General features: G+C 35.4%; 1 long non-coding RNA gene across 2 annotated transcripts in view; it reads left to right on the forward strand.

Annotated features, from left to right (window-relative positions):
• The window catches only part of LOC127461556 (uncharacterized), a 1,009,386-nt gene that overhangs the window by 301,198 nt on the left and 687,392 nt on the right, over positions 1-20,796 (forward strand). The window lies entirely within an intron of this gene.

A 20,796-nucleotide genomic window follows, 5' to 3' on the forward strand; every position in this document is an offset into this window, starting at 1 on the left:
TAATTCGAACATGTCACTTGTTCAATAATTTAGAAGACAGGTTTATGTAGGGAAAAGTAAATATTGTTTATTCTTCTCTGAGAGTCTTTTACAGCCATCACCCTTATAGAAAGTCACTGAGCTCCAGAAATCAATATTTATTTCCAGCATATTTAAGCTTCTTATATAACTAGAACATTAAGTTTATAGAGCTATGTAAAATATCTGATTTTAGGACTGCGACAAGTGTTTAGTGTGATATAAATATATTTGTGGAGTTTATGTTATACCCTGAGGAATGTATTGCCTGAGAACAGTTGTGGGGGTTAACACGTTCTAGAAAAAGATAACCTTTTGCCTAGTTCTGCCATAAAAAATATCAGAGAATTAAGTCCATCAAAAAACTTCAACAATTTCTGCAGAGGTTCTTTGAAATCTCAGATTTATTATGTAACATTTGAACTACATTATTTGTTTTTTTCACTCCTGGATATTACAGAGCTAGAAGGAGGTAGAAATAATGGAGGACAATCTGACTGCTTATGAGTTTGATTACTGGGAACAGTCTTTTCCAAATTGTACCTGATCTTCTTAAATTATGTTTATACCTATCTCTAAAGGATGAGTAAATTCAATGAAATTTGTTTTTTTTAAAAAATTGGCTGAAAACTGAGACTCCAAATTAACAGTTCTTATAGCTCTGAGGCACAATATTCTTTAAGAGCTGAAGCTGGTGATGTAGTTTTATTTGTTGCATTTTCTGAATCACAACTAACTTTCAGATAAGTGTAATTCCACTGAAAATAGCACCTGATAATCAAACTCTATTTTTTTTCCTGTTGTTGATATTCTTTTAGGCAGTTTTGTTCAGTATTGACCTTTCTCTTTTAGTTCTCAGTAGGTTAGCATGAAGTGTATATTTTACAACCATGAGTTGGACATATAAGACAAGCATGTCATTAGAACTTGACTTTACCTTGTTCAGTACAGTCCTTTTGTTCTTTTGTTTCCTGACTATATCAAAGCTACATCATACTTCATAAATGTGTTGAAGTGTTGTTCTGGCTCTTGATCCTCATTTCTTTTTCCCTAAAGCTCACAATTTCTTCCACTCATTATTGCCTAACCTCTGGCTTTTACCTTTCTTTTCCCTCTATTAAAAAAAAATAAAATCAAGAAAACCAGAAATAAAGAAGAAATAATATATATGTCATATTCTTTATAAAGAATAATTACATAATTTTTGATAAATTCAATTCTATCTAAATTCTAATCAATTAAGTTTCTTAGATTACTTTTCCCTATCCTTCTGATACTTTTAGATGTGTCCTGTTGCTGCACTTTTCTATATGACCTGATTCTATACATTTTAAATATACATCTACCCCTCAGAGAGTCTGTCTTCCAAAAGTTATTTTGTAATTAACTATTTTAGTGAATTGCCTTTCTTACTCCTCAAACACCAAGTTTCTTTGTCCTGCATGTCTGATGAGCTGTAAAATTAGAATTTTTAATTTAACCCTTTGGAAATTTGAAGATCTCCTATTCATAGTTTAAGTTGATATATCTGATTAAATGGACATATTTCTGTGCAGCTTATAGTCTACAAACAAAAATAAAGAAGGGTCATCCAAAAGATACAGTAATTCCAGTGCAATTGGAGTGCTGGCCATTTTCTATCTATCTACTCCCCCCTCCAAATTTAAGATTAAGTGAGTGAAGTTTCTCCATTTAAAAAAGTAATTGTTCGCTTGGTTTTATCTGGTATTCCCTGAGAGATTTAATGAAAAAGGGTGGGAGGGAGATGGGAAAAACATCCCAGAAAGTGCTTTGTATGCAAGAGGAATTTTGGACTATTTTGTTGTCTTTCCCTGATAATTTGAAAAGTTCAGTTGCCATATTAAGTTAATGATACGCTGATTTTATTTCTAGACATAGACTTCTTTAAATGAAGACAGGTTTTTTTTTTCTAACAGACAGTTTTTTCTTTACTTATTTTAATTTAGATCTCAGTTCAGTTTAAAGCTGAGACTCTTCTGATTGCAGTTAAAGAAAAAAAAAAGGAAAGATAACAAAAGGCAAGATCCTCTTTCAGCCAAGCCGTATTTTAGATGTGCATAAATACATAAATGAGTGAAATAACAGGCCAGACCTCTCACAATGAAGCATTACTGCATAGAATATTAGGATAGGCAAATTTAGTTAAATATTAAAAGGTCCTCTCACTCTTTCTAAATATGATTTTCACAGGTTGCTCATTAGTCTATGATATATTGTAAAAGATTTCTTATTTCTTAATCTCTCCAAAAGAAAATATTTTAATAGAAGGGATGCTGTCTCAATTTAAAACTGAATTCTATTTAATAAAAGTCATCTCTGATCTGCACCAGACGTTGACTTGGAGGTGACTTTTGAATTACAAAGTGGCTCCACAGGCATTTTGTCTTTGAAAGTAACTCCTCAATTTTTCTTGAGACAGGATGAGGTTTCTCTATCCTCCTAAAATCTATGGGTTTTGAAGAGAGATGTCCATTGGCTAAAAATTTGTGTGCGGATTTTCTGTCAATCCTTACGAATTTGTCAGGTTTATAATGATTTTTCCCAATACCTTCCTCCAGTGGCAATCTTCTGTGGTTCTTCTTTGAAGAAATAATAAAAAAAATAAGGGAAGCAACGATCTTCACAGTGAAAGATGCTGCCTGAGAAAAATAATAATACAATACTCAAATTTAATTTTCATTGTGGACAAGAGATACAGCAAGATTATATAATCAAGCCCTGTCTTTCAGGTTTTATACTCTCATTTGCATTGACATTAATTTAATTAACACCACAATTAAGGGTAGCATTACTGTCATGGGAGTAAAGGATGTTATGGCACAAGGATAACTAGATATTTAAGCACAGAAGAAAGACAAAAAACAAGCAAATGACAATAAAACTCAATATGTGATTACAAACTGATAAAATTACTTTGATCATGCCCTACTAGGAAATCAGAAACCATAAAGATCAACCAAGGCAGCTTAACTACCTAGAAAGAATTATTTGAGAATTATAATTTCATGGGACACAAGAGGCAATCATATTCAACAAAGGAGTTGCCTGTTACTTTTCAAAGTACTTTTAGCTTGATATGAGTTCTGAAAAAGACAAAGTTTCAGATATTGCAGGCTTTTGGAACTAAAGATATGTTATTTTGTATGATTTTTTTAACTCCTATTAGGAAAAAATGGCAATTAGGGCAAAAAAGCTGGTGAAGTGTCTAGAGAGTAAGTCACAAGAGAAGCAGCTGAGGGAGCTGAGGATGTTTAGCCTGGAGAAAAGGAAGCTCAGAGGTGACCTTACTGTTCTCTACAACTCCCTGAAAGGAGGTTGTAGCCAGGTGGGTTGGGGCTCTTCTCCCAGGTGACCAGCTACAGAACCAGCAGAAACGGCCTCAAGCTGCACCAGGGGAGGTTCAGATTGGACACCAGGAAGAATTTCTTCACTGAAAGGGTGTGTAAGCATTGGAATAGGCTGCCCAGGGAAGTGGTGGATTCACTGTCCTGAAAGTTTTTAAGGAAAGACTGGACATGGCACTTTGTGCTGTGGTTTAGTTGACACGGTGGTGTTTGGTCAAAGGCTGGACTCAATGATCTTGGATCATAGAATCCACATATAGTAATGATTTTATGATTCTATGAATAGAAACAAGCAGCCAACTACTTCCCTAACAACTCTTTGGACCAAATTTATCTGAAATGCTATGTGAAACTGCTGTGAGAAGTTTGCGACAAGGCACATACAGTAAAGATGATGAGGCTGTGATAATGTCACTGCACAGGGGTGGTTATCAGACAGCCAGAAGCCCTCCCTCCAGAATGCAGCCCCCTGAAAGAAAGAGTGAAAAATCAGAGTTTTCATGTCAGCTGCTAGGTGTGGAGATGAGGCCTCGATGGCAGAAATGGCAGTAATTCGGCTGGTGGTCAAGGACTTTGAGGGCCTTTAACAAAAGGGATGTAATATTTTCATTAGTATCTAGCCTGAGGTGGTGTTCAGAAAAAGTTAATTCAAGTAATTATTTATGTATTTTTGTTATCTGTGCCTTAACATTATTGAAGCATTTTCCCTCTCATTCTTCTGTGCAGAAAAAGGGACGGGCAGGTTGAAGAGTTAAGGTTACCTTGCTTAACTCCCTCATCATCTCCTTCTAGTTCTCCTGCCAACAAAACCCATGCCCCAGAGCAGATTTTTGGTTTGACTCACGTGTTTGAAGGATTATGTTGGAAGAATAGTGAAGAAAGAACCTGCTGCCTCAAACAATGCATGCTGGAAATAATGATAATTTGATTTTTGCAGACAGATTTTGTTTTTTAAAACTCACTCTGCTGATGTACAATGTGAGTGGGACTTTTCAGAAACCTAGTTGGTATAGCTCTACTTTCATTGAATTGATGGGATTTCAGTGGGAACCCATATAGGCTCTGCTTTTGTATCGGTAAATTAAACACTTCATGTCAGTGAAGGGTAGCCTGCATAAAAGTCCTTTCTGCCATTTTTATGGTCATCTTCTAAGTAGAACAGCATTTTGAGATTTTGTTATCATGGTGTTATTGTATCGAATGAAGTCGTTCCCTGGTTATAATGAGATTGTGCTTGCGCTTCTGTGCATCGTATTGTAGTAGCTTGTGCTTTTATAAAAGGACAGTATTTCAAAGAAATGACTGCTTTTTAGACAAATTTCACTCTTCTAGATTGTTACATAAACTTGCATTACTCTGTAAAAGATTATTCATGTGTATGCTCACTTATCATGAAAAGTTTCTGAAGTAACACAATATTGTTATTTAAACACTTAATTCTCATTTCTTTGATTTCATAGGTATACTGGTTCATCAAAGCCACAAATAATTTTGTAAACATAAGAGGTTAATATCTTTTTAACATATTCACATAGTGAATAAGAAGGACAATAACCTGTGACCATCTTTGAAGACAACAACTTTCACATTTAAATAGTTTAATCAGCTTAAATAGATTTAAAATAACTAATAGTACTAAGTTAAATGTAGTTTTCTAACTCAGATATGTGGTGTAATGGTGCAGAAATAATGTAGAGTGACTATATTGAAAGAATGGTAATCTGCATCAGCCAAAATCTTATTTTATATATATTTAATCCCAATTTATCACCTGAAATTAAAAATTAATAGCTAGTCTTCTAAAATGTAAATTATATAGTCTTAGTTGCTTGTATTTCATTTTACATACAGATCTCCAGTTGCATAGAAACATTATATTACATTGGTTTTGCTTTTTTACTTGTGATTGCTTTATCCATTCAAGAAGAAAACTTCAGTAAGCAATGTCCTTTATTTGAGGGTGACAATAAAAATGACAGAAAAAGAAAACTCACTGTGAGCAGAAATTGTAATAAAAATACTGAATTTTAATTAATTGATAATTATTATTCAAAATCCTAGATAATGTCACTCAGTCTATCAGAATGCATTCCTTTTTATGAAGGAATTATTCACTCTCTTTCTATTTTTGTTACATAAATTTCAAATTTCCTTTCATGTTACTGTTAATTCCACATGAAAAAGAATTTAGGAATTCTCTTTCCTGCTTTCTTGCTCATAGACAGAGTATGTTTCAACATAATAATTGAATTAATTTCTTCCAGTATAAGTCTGTAACTGTTTTTCAGTTTGCCTCTCTCCTCTAATCCATACATTTCAACTTAAAAGCAATATATTTGTAGCATTTTTTTATTTTAAAATTCAAAATATTTGTTCTCAAATATGCTTCTATACCTGACTAAATAAAAATCTGGATAATATTCAAGGGACTGTACAAGGTCAAACAATTGAATGACTGCAAACACGAGATTTGTAGCACACTGGAAGAAAGCCTTAGAAAATTTTGATATGGCCTATCATTATTTATTTAATTGATGCAAAGCTTACTTCTTTTTATTCCTCAGTGCTTCCTGTACATTTCTCCCTATTCCCAAGCACCTATTATTTCCTAACTTTTCATTTTATTTAGCTTTTTTTGTTTATTAATTTTTTAGAGAAAAAAAAGTCGTTGCAATTAGAAAAAATCTCTTAGGACAGAAAGTAAAGCCCTGCCAATACAGATTTGTAACACAGAATATAGTCCCTTGTGTTTTACCCATTTCATTTTAATTGTTTTGAGGAAGATCTAGCACATTGTGGAATACTCTCAGGAGAAAAAAGTGGAAATACCCTTTCTCACTTACAGTAAGTCATTCTTCAAATTCAGATTACATTGTCCTTTTCTCAATTTGATCTCATTATTTCTAGATATATCCCATTTGTATTTTTAAATAATTACTCTTGCCCCTTGGTGTTTACCTTCTCATTGCTTTTGACAGATATATCTTCTCCCTCTCCCCCCACTTAATTGTTGGTTAGTCAAGCTGTACATATTTAATCTTTCTAAGCTTCTCTTATGTGTCATCCCTTCCAACCCATTAAGTTGTTCTGCCTTCCACTTTGTTCTGAATCCTTTTCTGTGTGTCAAAGCACAAAAGATGAAGCTGATTGTACTTGTCAAGTGTTCTCCAGTTCAATTTTGAAAGGATAGGCTGATCTTTGTTGACTTGAAAAGAAATTACCACTCTATCCCTTGTTTCTGCTAAGGTCCACTCCCTATACTCTGTGACAATGAAAAATGTCTTCATAGGGATGTTGATTTCCTTGCTGCTACTGTAAAATAGCCTAGGAACACAAAGTTTCCAGTTGAGGTTTCATCAACTTAATTTACAAATAGTCCAAACTTAAAAATCCAAATTTTCACGACTCTTTTTTTTGTTGTGGTATAGATACCTGTGTATATGGAGGTGTTAATATCAGGAAAGGGCCAGTAGGAAGGGAAATATTTTCATGTTGTAGATTGAGAGCTTGCCACATTTGAAAGGACACAGTGAGACTAAATACATGGAAGTTTGTGAGGATAAAGTGTAATGACTTGGCCTGGAAAGCAATTTAATCTCCAGTCATGAGCTGCAAAAAAGATTCTGCCACACGGATTGCAAGACAAAACATAGACTATGCTTCATTCTGTGATGGGTAGGATTTCTGAAAAGAGCAGAACTATCAGACTGGCTGTATTTGCCAACAACACAACTTCTGCAAATTTTGTCTGATATTGTTTCTACAATTAAGTGTTCTTCACTTTAAAAGTCTGAATTAAGTTGACAGGATATATCTGAATCATTTTTTATCTGTTGTAAGGTATGTCTGAAACCATTGCTTTATTGGCAGGTGATATTTAAACTCAGAAACAGAGGATCAGGTCTTGCTGTTTCTCTGAAGCCACTGGCTTCTTATGCAATCTAAATAAATTGCTGAGAGCGGCTCTCTAAATTGGGGATTTGTATTGACCAGCATTGAAGAAGCAACATGTAAAAGACCCAAGCTGGGAAGAAGATGTGAAATTTCTCACTAAATCAAACAGAGAAAACAAAGAAAAAAGCCCCGCAAGGTAAATGCATTTGCAACTAACCATGGAGATAATGTATTATATTCATTTTCCCCATGCTTATTGGCATGTTTCAATTTCTAAAGAGATCTCTCATGTTTGCTGGAGTGGCTTGATTTCAAAGAGGAAAAAAATAAACCTAAGAGTGTACTGATAGGTACAAAAGTAATGCACCGAATTTTTTATATATATTAATACAGTTTTGCATCAATAAAAATGAAAACATTTCAAAAATATTTATAGAAATGTATTTCTTCTGTTGCTTCATGAACATCTTGATGGAAGCTTTAGCCAAACGTCTGCTTGCAGACTCTGATATCCTGCCATCATAACAGTTTAATTAGTTGTTAAAACTATTGTATTCACATTTAAACCAGGTCTAAACACTCAATTTTAATCCAAAACATTTAAGCAGCCTCTAAATACATAAATAAAAATGAGAAGGAAAAAAAGGAATACTGTATCTAATGAGTTAATAGAATCTTTTTTAAAATAAGTTGATCCTTTAAAAAAGAGAACATAAATATGTCCTGGATGTACCTTATCAAATATACTTGCTTGCCTGTGGATTTTAGCTTCTGAGATGGCTTAATTCTGAATCTTTTCCTAATTTCTCTTTAAAATATTTCTAGAACTCTGGTTTAATTTCCATTTGACTCTCTTTGCTCACTAACTCCTTAAGCTTTCTACTTCTGACAGATTACAAGGGTATCATTAAGTAATGCAAGTTCATGTCTTATTAGTAGACAATCCTGTTGACCTTCATTTCCCTGTGTCCCATCTTGCACAGCATTTTAATGCTGGCAGTCTCATTTTTACTTTAGCTAGGCTTTTAGCTCTGCACTTATAAAACAAGCACAGAAAACCATGGGAGCTTTGGTGCCCTGATCTCACCTTGGAACTATGGCTTTCCAAGGCAGGCTAAAAGGTAATGGTCATCAATGTTTTTATTCCTCTCTTATTTATATTTGCACGTTATTGTTTTAATGGAAATTATTCCCTTCTTTCCTAAAGTGTAGAGGCTTAGGGAGTTTGTGCTCTCATTGCCATTAACTCCGGTGAGTCAAGACATAAGCAGCATTTTTACATCTCACCATTCTTCAGTCTTATCTGGTCCATTCTGTGACTTTGATACTAAAGTTCCTCTATGGCACTAATATGGTCACACATATATTGACCTGTGATGTTAATTCTTGATCAGAGTGTTCAGCTGAGGCTTCTCACGTGATGTGTCTCCATCTCTGCACAGGTCACTACGACCTGGATTTAATATGCATGATTTGATTGACCCCCTAAACACTAATGAGTAAAGCCCTGAAAGAAATAATGTCTGGTAATGATACTAATCACCCTCTAAACCTCTGTAAAACAAACTGGTATGAAAAGGACATAGCAAATTTAATGTCAGTAACTTTGTTTTCTAGGCAGAAGAGTATTAAGCTTTCTCAAAGTACATGTTTTGCTGTCCTTTCATTTCAAAGCAATAAAGGAAGCAAAGGCATCAGTCATGGGGGTGAAAAGCTGCCAGGTATCTCAAAACCTCATCTTTCATCTTCAGTGAGGAAAACTGAAATTAACACCGCTGATACGAAGGAAGGTATAAAATCATATACCTTCAAGATGTGGATCTTGATATAGACATTCACCTAAAAATATGAGAAATGAGAAAAGTGGAACTCTTCAGCTGGGTAAGTCTTAGTAGCTCTATATTTATGAAAAGATGCGTCATAACTGTAAAGCACAAGGGAAAAATAATTCCACATACTATAGTGAAATCTTTCTTTTCAATGTCAATGCATTAGAGTAGTTTTAGTAGAGATATTTGTTTTGAAACCTTTTAGCCAGCCAATATAAACAAGATGAAGCATTTGCATTTCTGGCTTAAAGAAAATTGCCTGTAGTATTTCTTAAAAGCCATAAATAATCATGATCCATTACCAATTGTTTAGCCAATACCCACGTACAGATTTTCCACTTTTGTAATGTATGGCACATCTATTCAAAGATACTTACTCAAAGCACAGTATTTCACCATAATTTTATATTGTTTATTTAAGTACTATCTCGAAAATAGCTTTTGATTAAATGTAAGCTTTACGTACCTGGACACTTGTGAAAATTATCTCTCTATCTAAGCTAATCCTATTCCCCTGAAGAAAAGTTTTCCATCAAGTGTTCCCAACTGTTCTAGCTGTCTGGAAACATGAAATATGGAGCTGCTGACTGGGTGCAGGCTTTTCACATGCTGTATTTTCATCCCTGAGCTGGTGACAACCACTTGAGGATTGAAGCCAAGGAAATAGCAAAAACCTGGTTCCAACCAAGTGTGCATTGTTTTCTTGGTGAGAGAAAAGAGACAGAATTTTTTTCTTTCCTGTGATATATATTTGAATAGTCACTTCTGCATGACATAGAAGCAGGTTTGTCTCATAATCTTAGAACCGATCAACTGTTTAAGAATTTCTTGTTGAGAATTGTGCTATGAGCCTGAACAGCTTTACAAAACATGAAGAAAAGAGTGTTACAGTGAGGACTGATTTGAGGTGGTTTTAATATGTCCAGCCTGTCCTTCAGATGGGAACCTTGTTGGTGTTATATCTAGTAATTACTGAATTAATTAATTCCATTATGAGGCAGACAGATTCATCATAAGTAAATTTCTCTGAGGTCTGACTTTTTTGTAAAAAATAGGCTATTGATAGCACTGGGACACCTGATGACAGAACAGACTTGGAATGATGTGCCATAAGCTTTAATTTACTTGTTAACTAGAGATAGTAGTGAATAAATATGGGTTTTTTTCAAGTTCTAAATTTATCTTACTTAAAAAAAAACCCCAAAACATAACAGGTAATCTAGGTAATATCCAGTAAAGATCTTCTGGATCTTTACTCTAGAGAAATCTGTAGTTTTATAGAGTTCAAAGGTCTCTCACAAGCTTGAAACTATCTGAACAATTTGCCCTTACTTTGCTTTTTATGGTATACAAACAAGATCAAATGAACTGTTGATTTTTTTCCATGAATTGTGGAATACAGTGTGGAATTTAACTCATAATAATTAGACAAAAAGTAACACATTTTCTTCGTTGAAGTGATTTAATTTTACCAGCACTTCAATGGAAAGTTAAAATTATTTTCTTTCTCACATTCTCCTTTAGCAATTGTGTTTGACTTTGTCCACGAAAGAATAGACTGATATCAGGTATAAAAACTTAATTTGTGTTGTGCCAGTGAAAGTCTTCAGGTTTAGATTTTGAAGATGTGACCCCAGCCTCTCTAGACAGAAGTGTTTGTGGATAGAGGCTCTGAAAAGAAGGCTGAGAAAGGCAAGTAGGATCTTCCAGCTTTTTCAGATTTTGTGCATCTGCAGCAGGCTAACTCCAAAAATTTGTCTCTGGACCCACGGGAAGAAAGACAGGTTTAATTAGCAAGAGAAATGATCAAGTTCTTTGAAAATTTTTGGTGACTAGCTTGTATGGATAAAGATGTCACTCTTCTCTCACCTATGGGACACTGGTCTGCAGCTGGGTCCCTGTGCAGAAAGGAAAAGGAAACAAAGAGAGGACACTTCTCTTTACCAACCCACCATTAATAGAAATAGAAACCCCAGTCAAAGGAAAGCAAGTAAGACTATGCAGAAAGTTATTAAAAATAAAAGATATTAAAAAGAAAAGAACAAAAGAACAAAGAAAAAGGACGGTTTGGGAAGGGAAGGTTTGGGAAGGGAAGGTTTGGGAAGGGAAGGGTTCAAGTTTCTTTGTTATTTCTGGGGATGAGAACATGGAAACTTGTGTCCCAAAAAAGACAAAAGCACCAGAGTAGTGAGATTAGTTTATATATATTTGGTGGCAAGGACTGACCCAAGAGGAGATATGGGGCAAGCAGTATCATCAGAGGATCTCAGTCCTTATGTGCAAGGAGAAATGGGATGTTGACTGCAGTTGTATCTTAATTATTTTTGAGAAAAGGGAAAACTAAAAAGAAGGATATCAGGATCCCATGAAAGAGGGAGTAGGTAGGTTGATGTTACTATATTGTTTTTTGTACCTACCATAGGTAGAATTCAGACCAGAGCTTCTAAATATCAGAATAGTTACTGAGATGGTAACAGTTACAGTATTGTACTGCATTGCCCAGTAGTTATTCATAAGTATTGAACTAGTCAACTTAGAAATCACCAAAGGGGCTCTGAACCACTGGATAAGATGAAGTCAGAATCAACAGCCCTTCTGTTCTGCTTCATTTCTAGTAGCTTTATTGTTGAATGTTGCTCTTTGAATGATTTTTTTTCTCTCATTGTGGCAAGGAAAAAAATCAAACAAAATAATTAAAATTTGATCCGGCCCTTATCTATTTTTCCCTAACTGAGCATAGCTGTCTTTCAACAAGTAAATAATCCTTCCTACCCTTGTAGCTGTTGTGAGTTGTTTTAGATTAATCGTTTTATGTGAAATTACTATTTGATTGACAAACTAATGCTCTTACATCTGCTTCTTTTAGGACATAAGTGTGTCCTTCACTTATGAAACATAATTACGTGATCGTGTTGAAAACTCTGGGAAAAATGTTAGCCCAAGAGTTAAGATTGACTGTTAAACAAAACCGAGACTTTCAATATTACGACCTCTGAGTAAAAATTAGCATGCCAGTTCCCAAGGCAATCAAAGCACACACAAAGCACAAAGGATCAGGATTTCATCCTGACAGATGTGTTATTGAGAAAATGGCCACTTTTGGCTTTGTGATTATTTGCTCAGATGTTTAATCTTCTCATGATAGCAGAACTTGAAGAAACAAGCTGTGAAGCTGTTTGTACGTGCCTGAAGCCAAGAGCACAGCAGTTGGATGAAGTGCCCTGACAATGAGGCAGCACCCAGAGGTATAAGGTCAGGTTTAACACATTGAACTCCTCATACCAAGTGAGCCAGACCTAGTCACAGGGCCTGAGGGCATGTTTAGCCAGAGGATCATGGCACAGAAACTTTGCAGTAACTAGCTCCAGCCCTGAGCCACCCACGTCCAGTTGTACTAATTTTGGTCCAGGCATTGCATTAACCACAGCTTAATCAATGAGGTGCTATGGGGTGGAAGAGCTCCCTGGAAAACCTATGCTGCAGAGCAGAGCCTCTTCTCTTGATGTGTGACACTTCTGGAGCCAAATCTGGCCCCTGCCCTCCTTCTGCAAATCAGATGCTGGAAGGAAATTTTTTGAAAGCTTATCCCATTTCCAAGATAACTACCCTGGTAAATCATGCTGTGATAGCATTTATTAAGTGCCCCGCTCTGAGAATCTGAAAATGATGAAAGGACAGGTTTTGCCATTGGTATGCACCTGCCAGTTTCATCATCTCAAGCCAATACTAGTACAAGATGCAGGATTACTTTTATCAAATGTGCCTCAACCCTCAAGTTGGCTGTGCCTCTACACTTCTTTTCCTCATAGCTGGCAAGTTCCTTTTCTTGATAAACCATTTAGACTCATCAGTTTGGATAAGTGCAAGGCTAGGAATTAATTTTCATCTTTCCTTGACATAGCCATGCCCTTGGTCCTTCCTTCTTATCTGCCTCTCACTCGGATATGGTCCCAGGTCAGGAGGGTTGGAACGGTTCCTTTATTTAACATTTCTTCCATTTATTCACTCATTGTGACACCTGTGACATAAACACCAGGATGGGCTTGTCAGCAGAATGAGGTTGCTGTAGCCCCACCTTTCAATACAGACACTGTATGCACAGTGTGCACCTGCAACCTCAGCACTCAGGGAGGCAGCCTTGAATGCTGTGCAGCAGCTTGAGCAAAGAAATCAGACACAATTCTAACATCAAAATGCAATCCTGACATGTGCATAATAATGGTAAATCTGAAACTTTTTAATTATGTATTTGAGTTGGTCTCCAGTAACTGTACACTTAAAAAAATACTGTGGAATAAAACATGCATCTCAGAGAGCTATACATTACCTCCACAAATTCTAACAGAGTGCCTTCAGATTAGGAGACAAACAGCACAAATCACAGCAATGTTTACAAACATGTAAAGCAATGTAGGTAATAAATACATAGACCATTTATATATAATTTATGTTGGGTAATTAAATATCAGTGCAAATATTTCTCAAAGCAACTCTTAGATATTTTAGTCTTTATTTATATTTGATACAAGCCAATGTAGTCACCTCTGTGTAAAATGTTGGACTTATTTCTTTATCACACATTGGTCTACTCATATTTATTTTGTTGCTGTTATTTCTGATTTACTCCAAAATTACTGAGAGGGGATGATCCAGGTCCTTCATATCTTGGAACAGCAATACATCTCAAAGACACTTCAGAAATACTAGGATGAATAGCTTCCAGAAACAGATGTAGTAACATGAAGGAAATAGTGCCTAACTGTATTGTCATTGTTAGCTACCTTTTCAGCTGTTTCACAATGTTCTTAGAGAATTTCTTCATTACAGATTTTTATGTGTAGTCTCCATATTAAATTTGGACTCAGAGCTACTGCAATCAAGTAGCTGGGGTTTCAATTCATTCACATTTCTGAATTCCAGCAAACCTGTTCCTTCAAATTGTCCAGATGCCTAAGAGACAGGGGTTACCTTTCCTGGTGATTATGGTGCATGAATGCAAAGGATAGAAAGACAAGAATGTATGGACAGAAAATATTAACATTTAACCCTGACAAGGGCATACAGAGTGAATTTTAAGAAAGACAACTTTCTGGAGAAATGTCTGGAAAAAAGGGTTTACATTTATACAGAAAATTATGTTTGGATCCTGGTTTATTACAAATCCAACTGCTGATTGCAGGAAATTACACAGTGGAAACTCACCTGCTTGATGGAGAATAGCTGTCCTTGTGCATGAGGGCACATGCCAACAAACTGGGAGCCCAGCCAAGATGACAGATCAGAAAAATGAGGTACCAGCTTTGCACCACCCATAAGGCATTATGGCAGAATACCAGAGTGGCAAAAATTCCAAGTTTGATCTAGATAATTGATTTCATGGGATGTCATTTTTTCCCAGTTAGTGGAAATTATGTATTAAAAAGAACAACCTATTCACTGACAGATATTTCCTGTTTTATGAAAATGCAAGCTGGAATACTTTGAGTAAGTCCAAGGTCTATTTTTTATCTAACAGTATTCTTATAAAATTATTTTTAATCCAATCATCTACTAATGTAATTGCAAATTCATAAAAAAATAATAGAATCCAGAAAATTTATTTTGCCATCCAAAGGTGGAACTTAGATAAATCATCATGAAAATTTCTCTATAAAATAACCAAGGGTAATATTCTTCATCTCTGTCTGTAGTCTTTTATTCTCAACCACTACAACAGAGGGGACAGATTTAGGGATTCCTTTAGCTCAATGAGAACTCTAATTAATGGTTGCAAATATAGCAATTACAATGCGAAAAAATATAGTACAAATATGTTTAATGCTTAGTTTAATTGTTATTCTGTTTTGGTAATCATTTATCTTTCCCCAAATTTAAAGCTTTGCACAGTTAATGAATGGCTTTCATCTAACTTCTGTAATTTTCCATTCTATATATTGTTCATTAATTTCAAGGAACAACGAATGAGAGACTATTACTATCTGCATCTCAAAAAAAAAAAAAGTCCTACCTTGGGAAAAGTTGCTATGAATGGAAACTAAATATTGCAGTCTCACTGGTTTTTATTTGGGTGAAATACTCAGTGGCGTGAAACAATGTGAATCTGGAAAAAGTCTTGAGAGAATTCATTATTTTCAAAATTAACAAATGAATGTAATTCTTCAGTCACACATTGTAATGAGAAAAACTTTATTGTAAATTTTTAAGGGTAATATAACATCAGATTGTTCCTAAACTATTTTTAGGTATTTCATTCTAGTAAAAGGGCATTGAGAATTACTTTGACTATTTTGAGTGTTTTCTTGTAAATATAGGTGTATATATATATAATATATATTGATTTATTTATATTTATATATTTATATAGATTTCCTACACACACATACATATGTTTTCATGCAAGCAAAATATGTATATGTTTGTAAATATATGTAAATAACACAAACACACACGTGTGCTTGCAGGGTTTTTGTGTGCATTTTCAGGGTGAGACTTCCTGCATCTGTACAGTTCTCTCTCTCCAAAGCTCCCTTCTGCTCTCCACCATGAGAGAGTGCAGTGACTTGTCTGCCAGATTTGGGTGACCTGCCTCTCTGACCCATTCCATTCTTGTACAAAAAGGCAAGAAAACTCAAATTTCTGCATTTGGCTACTTTTGCAAGTAATTAATTTAATGTACTGTTTACATACTAGTGCACAGAAACAAGTATGTAGCAGAAATTATAGTGCCTACTTATAACCAAATGTTAAAGGCAGTATGAATCAAAACCAAAAAGCCTGTGAACCACTGCCATGTTTTCACTACCTTCATAAAAAGCAGGGGAAAAAAAATAATCCTCTGCCCCCCTTTTTTTTTTCATCTAGGAAATTATTTTAAGGAAGATAAGAGAATTATAGTTTTAAAGAAGATCCCTCCTTTGGTATTTAATTTGGGCTTTTTAGATGTGCTCCACTCTAGACATGTATATATTCTTAGTACTCCCCCTGCAGAAAAACACCCTGAAAATTTGGAGAAGAGCAAGGAAACCTATACATTTCAATCTAAATATTACTTAAGTGATAAGTCAGAGGAGCTCTTGCCCGTAAAACCTAGAAGAATTTTTTCTTCATATTTTCACCTTCTCCATGTCAATGCATTTAAATAAATCTTTATTATGGTAGCAGTGTTCTGGTCTTGATGTGCTATGATTTAGGTTGCATAACAGCTTTCCTTAGTTGCTCTTTAGTCTTGGAAACCTTCACCACTGAGGCTGAAAATCCTCTGTTTGTTCTCTACCTGAGGCTGAATTTTAATAGCAAGTTTGGGCAAAAGTAGTTGTGCCATTTGTCAGCAAGGGGAAAGTGAATAAACAAACAGCCCTTTTCACTGCAAAATTACTGCATCTGACTAGTTCAATTTTTTATTTTGGTTTTTTTTTGTCTTTCATTTTAACTGAAATACAACATTTCAGAAGTGATTTCCTTTTGCCAGTTTCTAATGTGCAGACACTGAATTGTATTCCTGAGGATTACTGCAGTTTTCTGCACTTCACACTCCTTTTATAGTGCAAACTCATATATATTTATCTATGAGGAAAAGATTTGGGAGGGGATAGTCTTGTCAGAAAAGCAATGAAGCAGAACTTGGGATACTTGGATTTAGTTTCTATCACAGTTGTGCATATCTTGAATGGTCAAGCTGCTTAGGGACAGATCTTTCCAAAGCATCTGAAGGCTTTCCAAGTGCAGCTCACTTGCCTTTTTGGAAAACAAAAGTCACAGTTTTCCTCTCTCAGTGTACTTCCAAAGTATTTTTGGTAATTCCCGAGGAAGAGGAGCATGTAATAGATTTTCATAAATTCCACTGAAATTATTTTGTAGAAACGGAGCTGATAATGCTTCCTTTCTTTCCTCTCTCTTGTTCCTTTGTGAAGAAGCTGTCTTTTATTGTATTTGCTTAGTACAGCGAAGCTGGGAGACAAATAAGGATCTGCTGCATAGTGATGATGATACTATGGAAAAATTTATACTTCCTATGCTGTTCATTTCACAGTCTGAAGGAACTGGGTCACAAATGGTAAGTTGCTCAAGGGTACCAAATGTCACAGCAGGAATAGATGGCTGAGTATTTCCACAGACCAATGAAACTCAGTAGTGAAATAAATATAAGAGATTGCATTAATTATGGACTTGATCTAAATCATGGGCTTTAAGTTCCAATTAGGAAAACATTAGAAAACATGTTTAAGTCCCATCACAAGCAGAACTGCCTTTAAGTTCAACTTGTCACTAGAACTTCATCTGGCTTTCAAAATTAAATATTAATTAAAGGATACTTTTTTAAAAAAATCTTAACCTCTCAAAGTCAAACTTTCAGTAACTTATGAGTATCTGAAAGCAGTTTTGTATCTGTGAAATGTTATACAATTGTAACTTCAGTAGTCGTTGCCAGATCCATTTCTGCATGTATACTCATGTGCAAAAATATTTTAAAATTCATGTTGCTGAGAAAATACAGTGTTATAGATACAAACTAAACCCAAATGAGATTGTTCTGAGTTATTTATGTACTGTATACTACAGAATATCAGATGGAAAATTACATTCCTAGTATAAAGAAATAAAATAGATTATTGACTGTTAATTATTTTCTTCATGGACGGAATGTAAAATGAATTCTGATTAGTCCTGATTTTGCCTAGTAATTAATGGAAATTATAACGTTAGGTCCACAGGTATCAGATCTTACTCTTCTATAAGCTTGTGTTCCGAAATCAGTTTCTATTTTTACATATGCATTATTAAAATCTTTATTCAGGGATTCCCAAAGACACTTTCAAGCATATGGGTGGCCAACAGTTTCTAAGTGTTAACAGAGCATCATCTGGCTTTGAATTATTTCAGTGACTGAAATACCTCTGACACCTTTGGATCAGTTGTCAGTGAACTGACATTCAGGGGGGTGGAGATATAATGCTTTTTCATGTTAAGAGAGAATGACGAAAATTCAAAACAAGATATCAGAAATTTTCTTCATTTATCTTGCAAAGTATACTCCAAACAGTTAATAATATTAAGATGATTTAAAATAGCAATAGAGATATATGTGTGTGGGCAACAGAATTTTCTCATCCGATTAAAACAACCACGTGAGATGCTTCCCGTTATGTTATTTTCTGTTTTGCTTAAGGCTGTTTGGCGTAAATAGTCTTGAGAAAACAGAGAGTTAATATGTAGAACTCTCTTATTTAAAGTGTTTGACATGCTGCTTTTCCTTCTGGTTCAAGCAATTAGAGGCAGGATAAAAGGACACCATCAGTAGAAAGTGTTACTGACCCACTATTACATGTTGTGGGTACTGGCAAAAGGCACCCAGGAAAGCACTACTTATCCTGATTTCTCCAGACATTCAAAGAATATGCAAAGGGACTCAAAGGAACCTTTTATTCTGCAGGAGATGGATCTGGGGAGAGGGGACTCTGGTCCTGCTCCTGGCATTGTGAAGTTTGGGTTCTTCATAGGTGTGTATGAACACTGTCACATCACAAGGCACCAGGCTGCTTGAACAATCTTTTTATTACAACTTTTGGAGGCATTTGTTAGGTATCTAGATTGACTTCTTTAGTCAGCTGGTCTTTTAATACATCACATCTGGTTCAAGGGGATCATTATTAAGACCTTCTTAAGCACAGGAGAGAAAAATCAGATTTTTTACAGGTGTGGGATAGGGGCAGGAGCCCTCCAAGTGGATTTAATTGAGAGGACTTGGATGGCTATGTTTGTGCCAATCAGTTCATTGGGAAAATTATAATATTTGTGAAGTGACTTCCTTGGGCCTGTCACCTTTATTTCCCAGCCTCAGTGAATTCCCTATTTGTCTCTCTCACTACTGCCTCTCCCCGAAAAAGCTGCTTACTTGCAGATAAATTTTCAAGCTCTCTTCGGTCTTCCAAATGACTCATATCCCTCCCAGTCTCTCCTCCTGAACAGAATAATAGGATCCTTCTTGCTGTCATTTATCTCTGTGAACACTCTGAATTATAACAATGAAGCAAATAAGATTCAAACAAATATTTTAAAGTATGCCTTTCTTTTGGTCTATTACATTTGCATATGCTGAAATCATACGACCTTTATGATAGTCTCAAATGAAGTGTACAAGGTAGAATTAGTATAAAAGACAGAACTTTTCAAAGATGATTTCTACACTGGATATAATCAGACCTATTACTGTTCTCCTGCAAATGGCTCCCAAGTTGGCCAAAATTACAAATGGATTCTTTAAGGAACGTAATTGGAGACAGTTTCAGATTCGGTTGTTTCCAAGGAAGTTTTGCACCTTTAATTCATTCTTTTTCATAATGGGGTATTTTCTCACTGTGCCATTATAAGTTATGATACAGATCCAGCTGAGTCCTTGGAACTGAGTGTAAATTTAGTGTTAACGTTTCTTGGGAATGTAGAACTTAATGAATAGGAAATTTATAAACGATTGTATTCTACTGAAGCAATCTGCTTGTAAGCTCTTTGTTCTGAATCCCATCCCTTGTGCACAGCTTCAAAAAATCCTTTGGGAGTGATGAGTTATGCACCAGAGTGAACAGAAGCTGGATTTGGAGAGAAGTCAGAATGTTTCTGATCACTTTGGAAAGAGACAATGTCATTATACTAAGTGAACACCGGAGTAAGCTATGGGGTAGAAACTGCAAGATAAAGCTGAGGGGGTTATTTTTAGTCCTTCATCCACATGCTTTAGACCCTTTAGGAAGACGGTGCTAGTTTTACAGAATGTTGCATTTAAAATAAATATATTAATAAGAGGCTTTAAAAATCACTGTGGCTTTAGGTAATGTTTTTAATATTCAGCTCTGTTTGACACATCTGTCTGGAGCCATGGGAAAACTGCAAATTAAAAAGATCCACAAGATATGCACACCCCAGTGTCTGAGGGAGACTAGTCATTTGAGTAGGTCCTTTTTTTGCATGCTCTGACCCAAATAGCTTATTTTTCCCCTTTGATTTAGAACACAGAAGAAGTTATTTGCTATTTGCAGATCAGGTTATTTGGGTCAAAGCACTGGAGTAGGCCTAAGGTATCTGAACAGTCGAGGTTTTTTCTTTTTTCTATTTTTTTTTATCTTTTGCATTAGCTGTGTTCTACTTCACTGCTGCTCCACATTACAGTGTCAGAGACCAGTGCCAGCTCCCTGATCCCAGCACAGCAAAACTCCATCTGGGTCGAGGTGCAGGTGAGATAAATATGCCTTGCAGGTTTATGTGGCGGGCACATCTCTTTTCAAACAGAATTAAACATTAGTTGGCAAAGTATATGAGCTGCATGCTATACACATGATCTTTGATAAGCCACTTGATGCAGCATTGCTGATGTGAAAATACAATTCAAAAATTGTCTTGGATGAGAACTCTGCTATTAGGCAATACAATGATAATTTAAAAGGTAACAATCAAAAATACTGTAGCTACCATAGAGCTGCAGGAATCATCTCTTAGTCCAGTTGTCTTTAACATCTGTGGAAGAGCAGGAGCAGCATATTAGTATTTTGGAGTGGATAGTTAGCTGGGAAATGCTGAAAATACACATCCAGATAAAGAGGGAGAACTGGAGTACATTTGGGGAGAAAAGATAAAAACTGCTGCTTAAAAAATTATCTGAAACAAGGACAATGTGGAGAAAAGTGATAATGATACAGACT

Source organism: Manacus candei, unplaced genomic scaffold, assembly GCF_025592945.1.
Source record: "Manacus candei isolate 608988 ecotype Guabito, Panama unplaced genomic scaffold, ASM2559294v1 h1tg000108l, whole genome shotgun sequence".
NCBI classification, from domain to species: Eukaryota; Metazoa; Chordata; class Aves; order Passeriformes; family Pipridae; genus Manacus; species Manacus candei.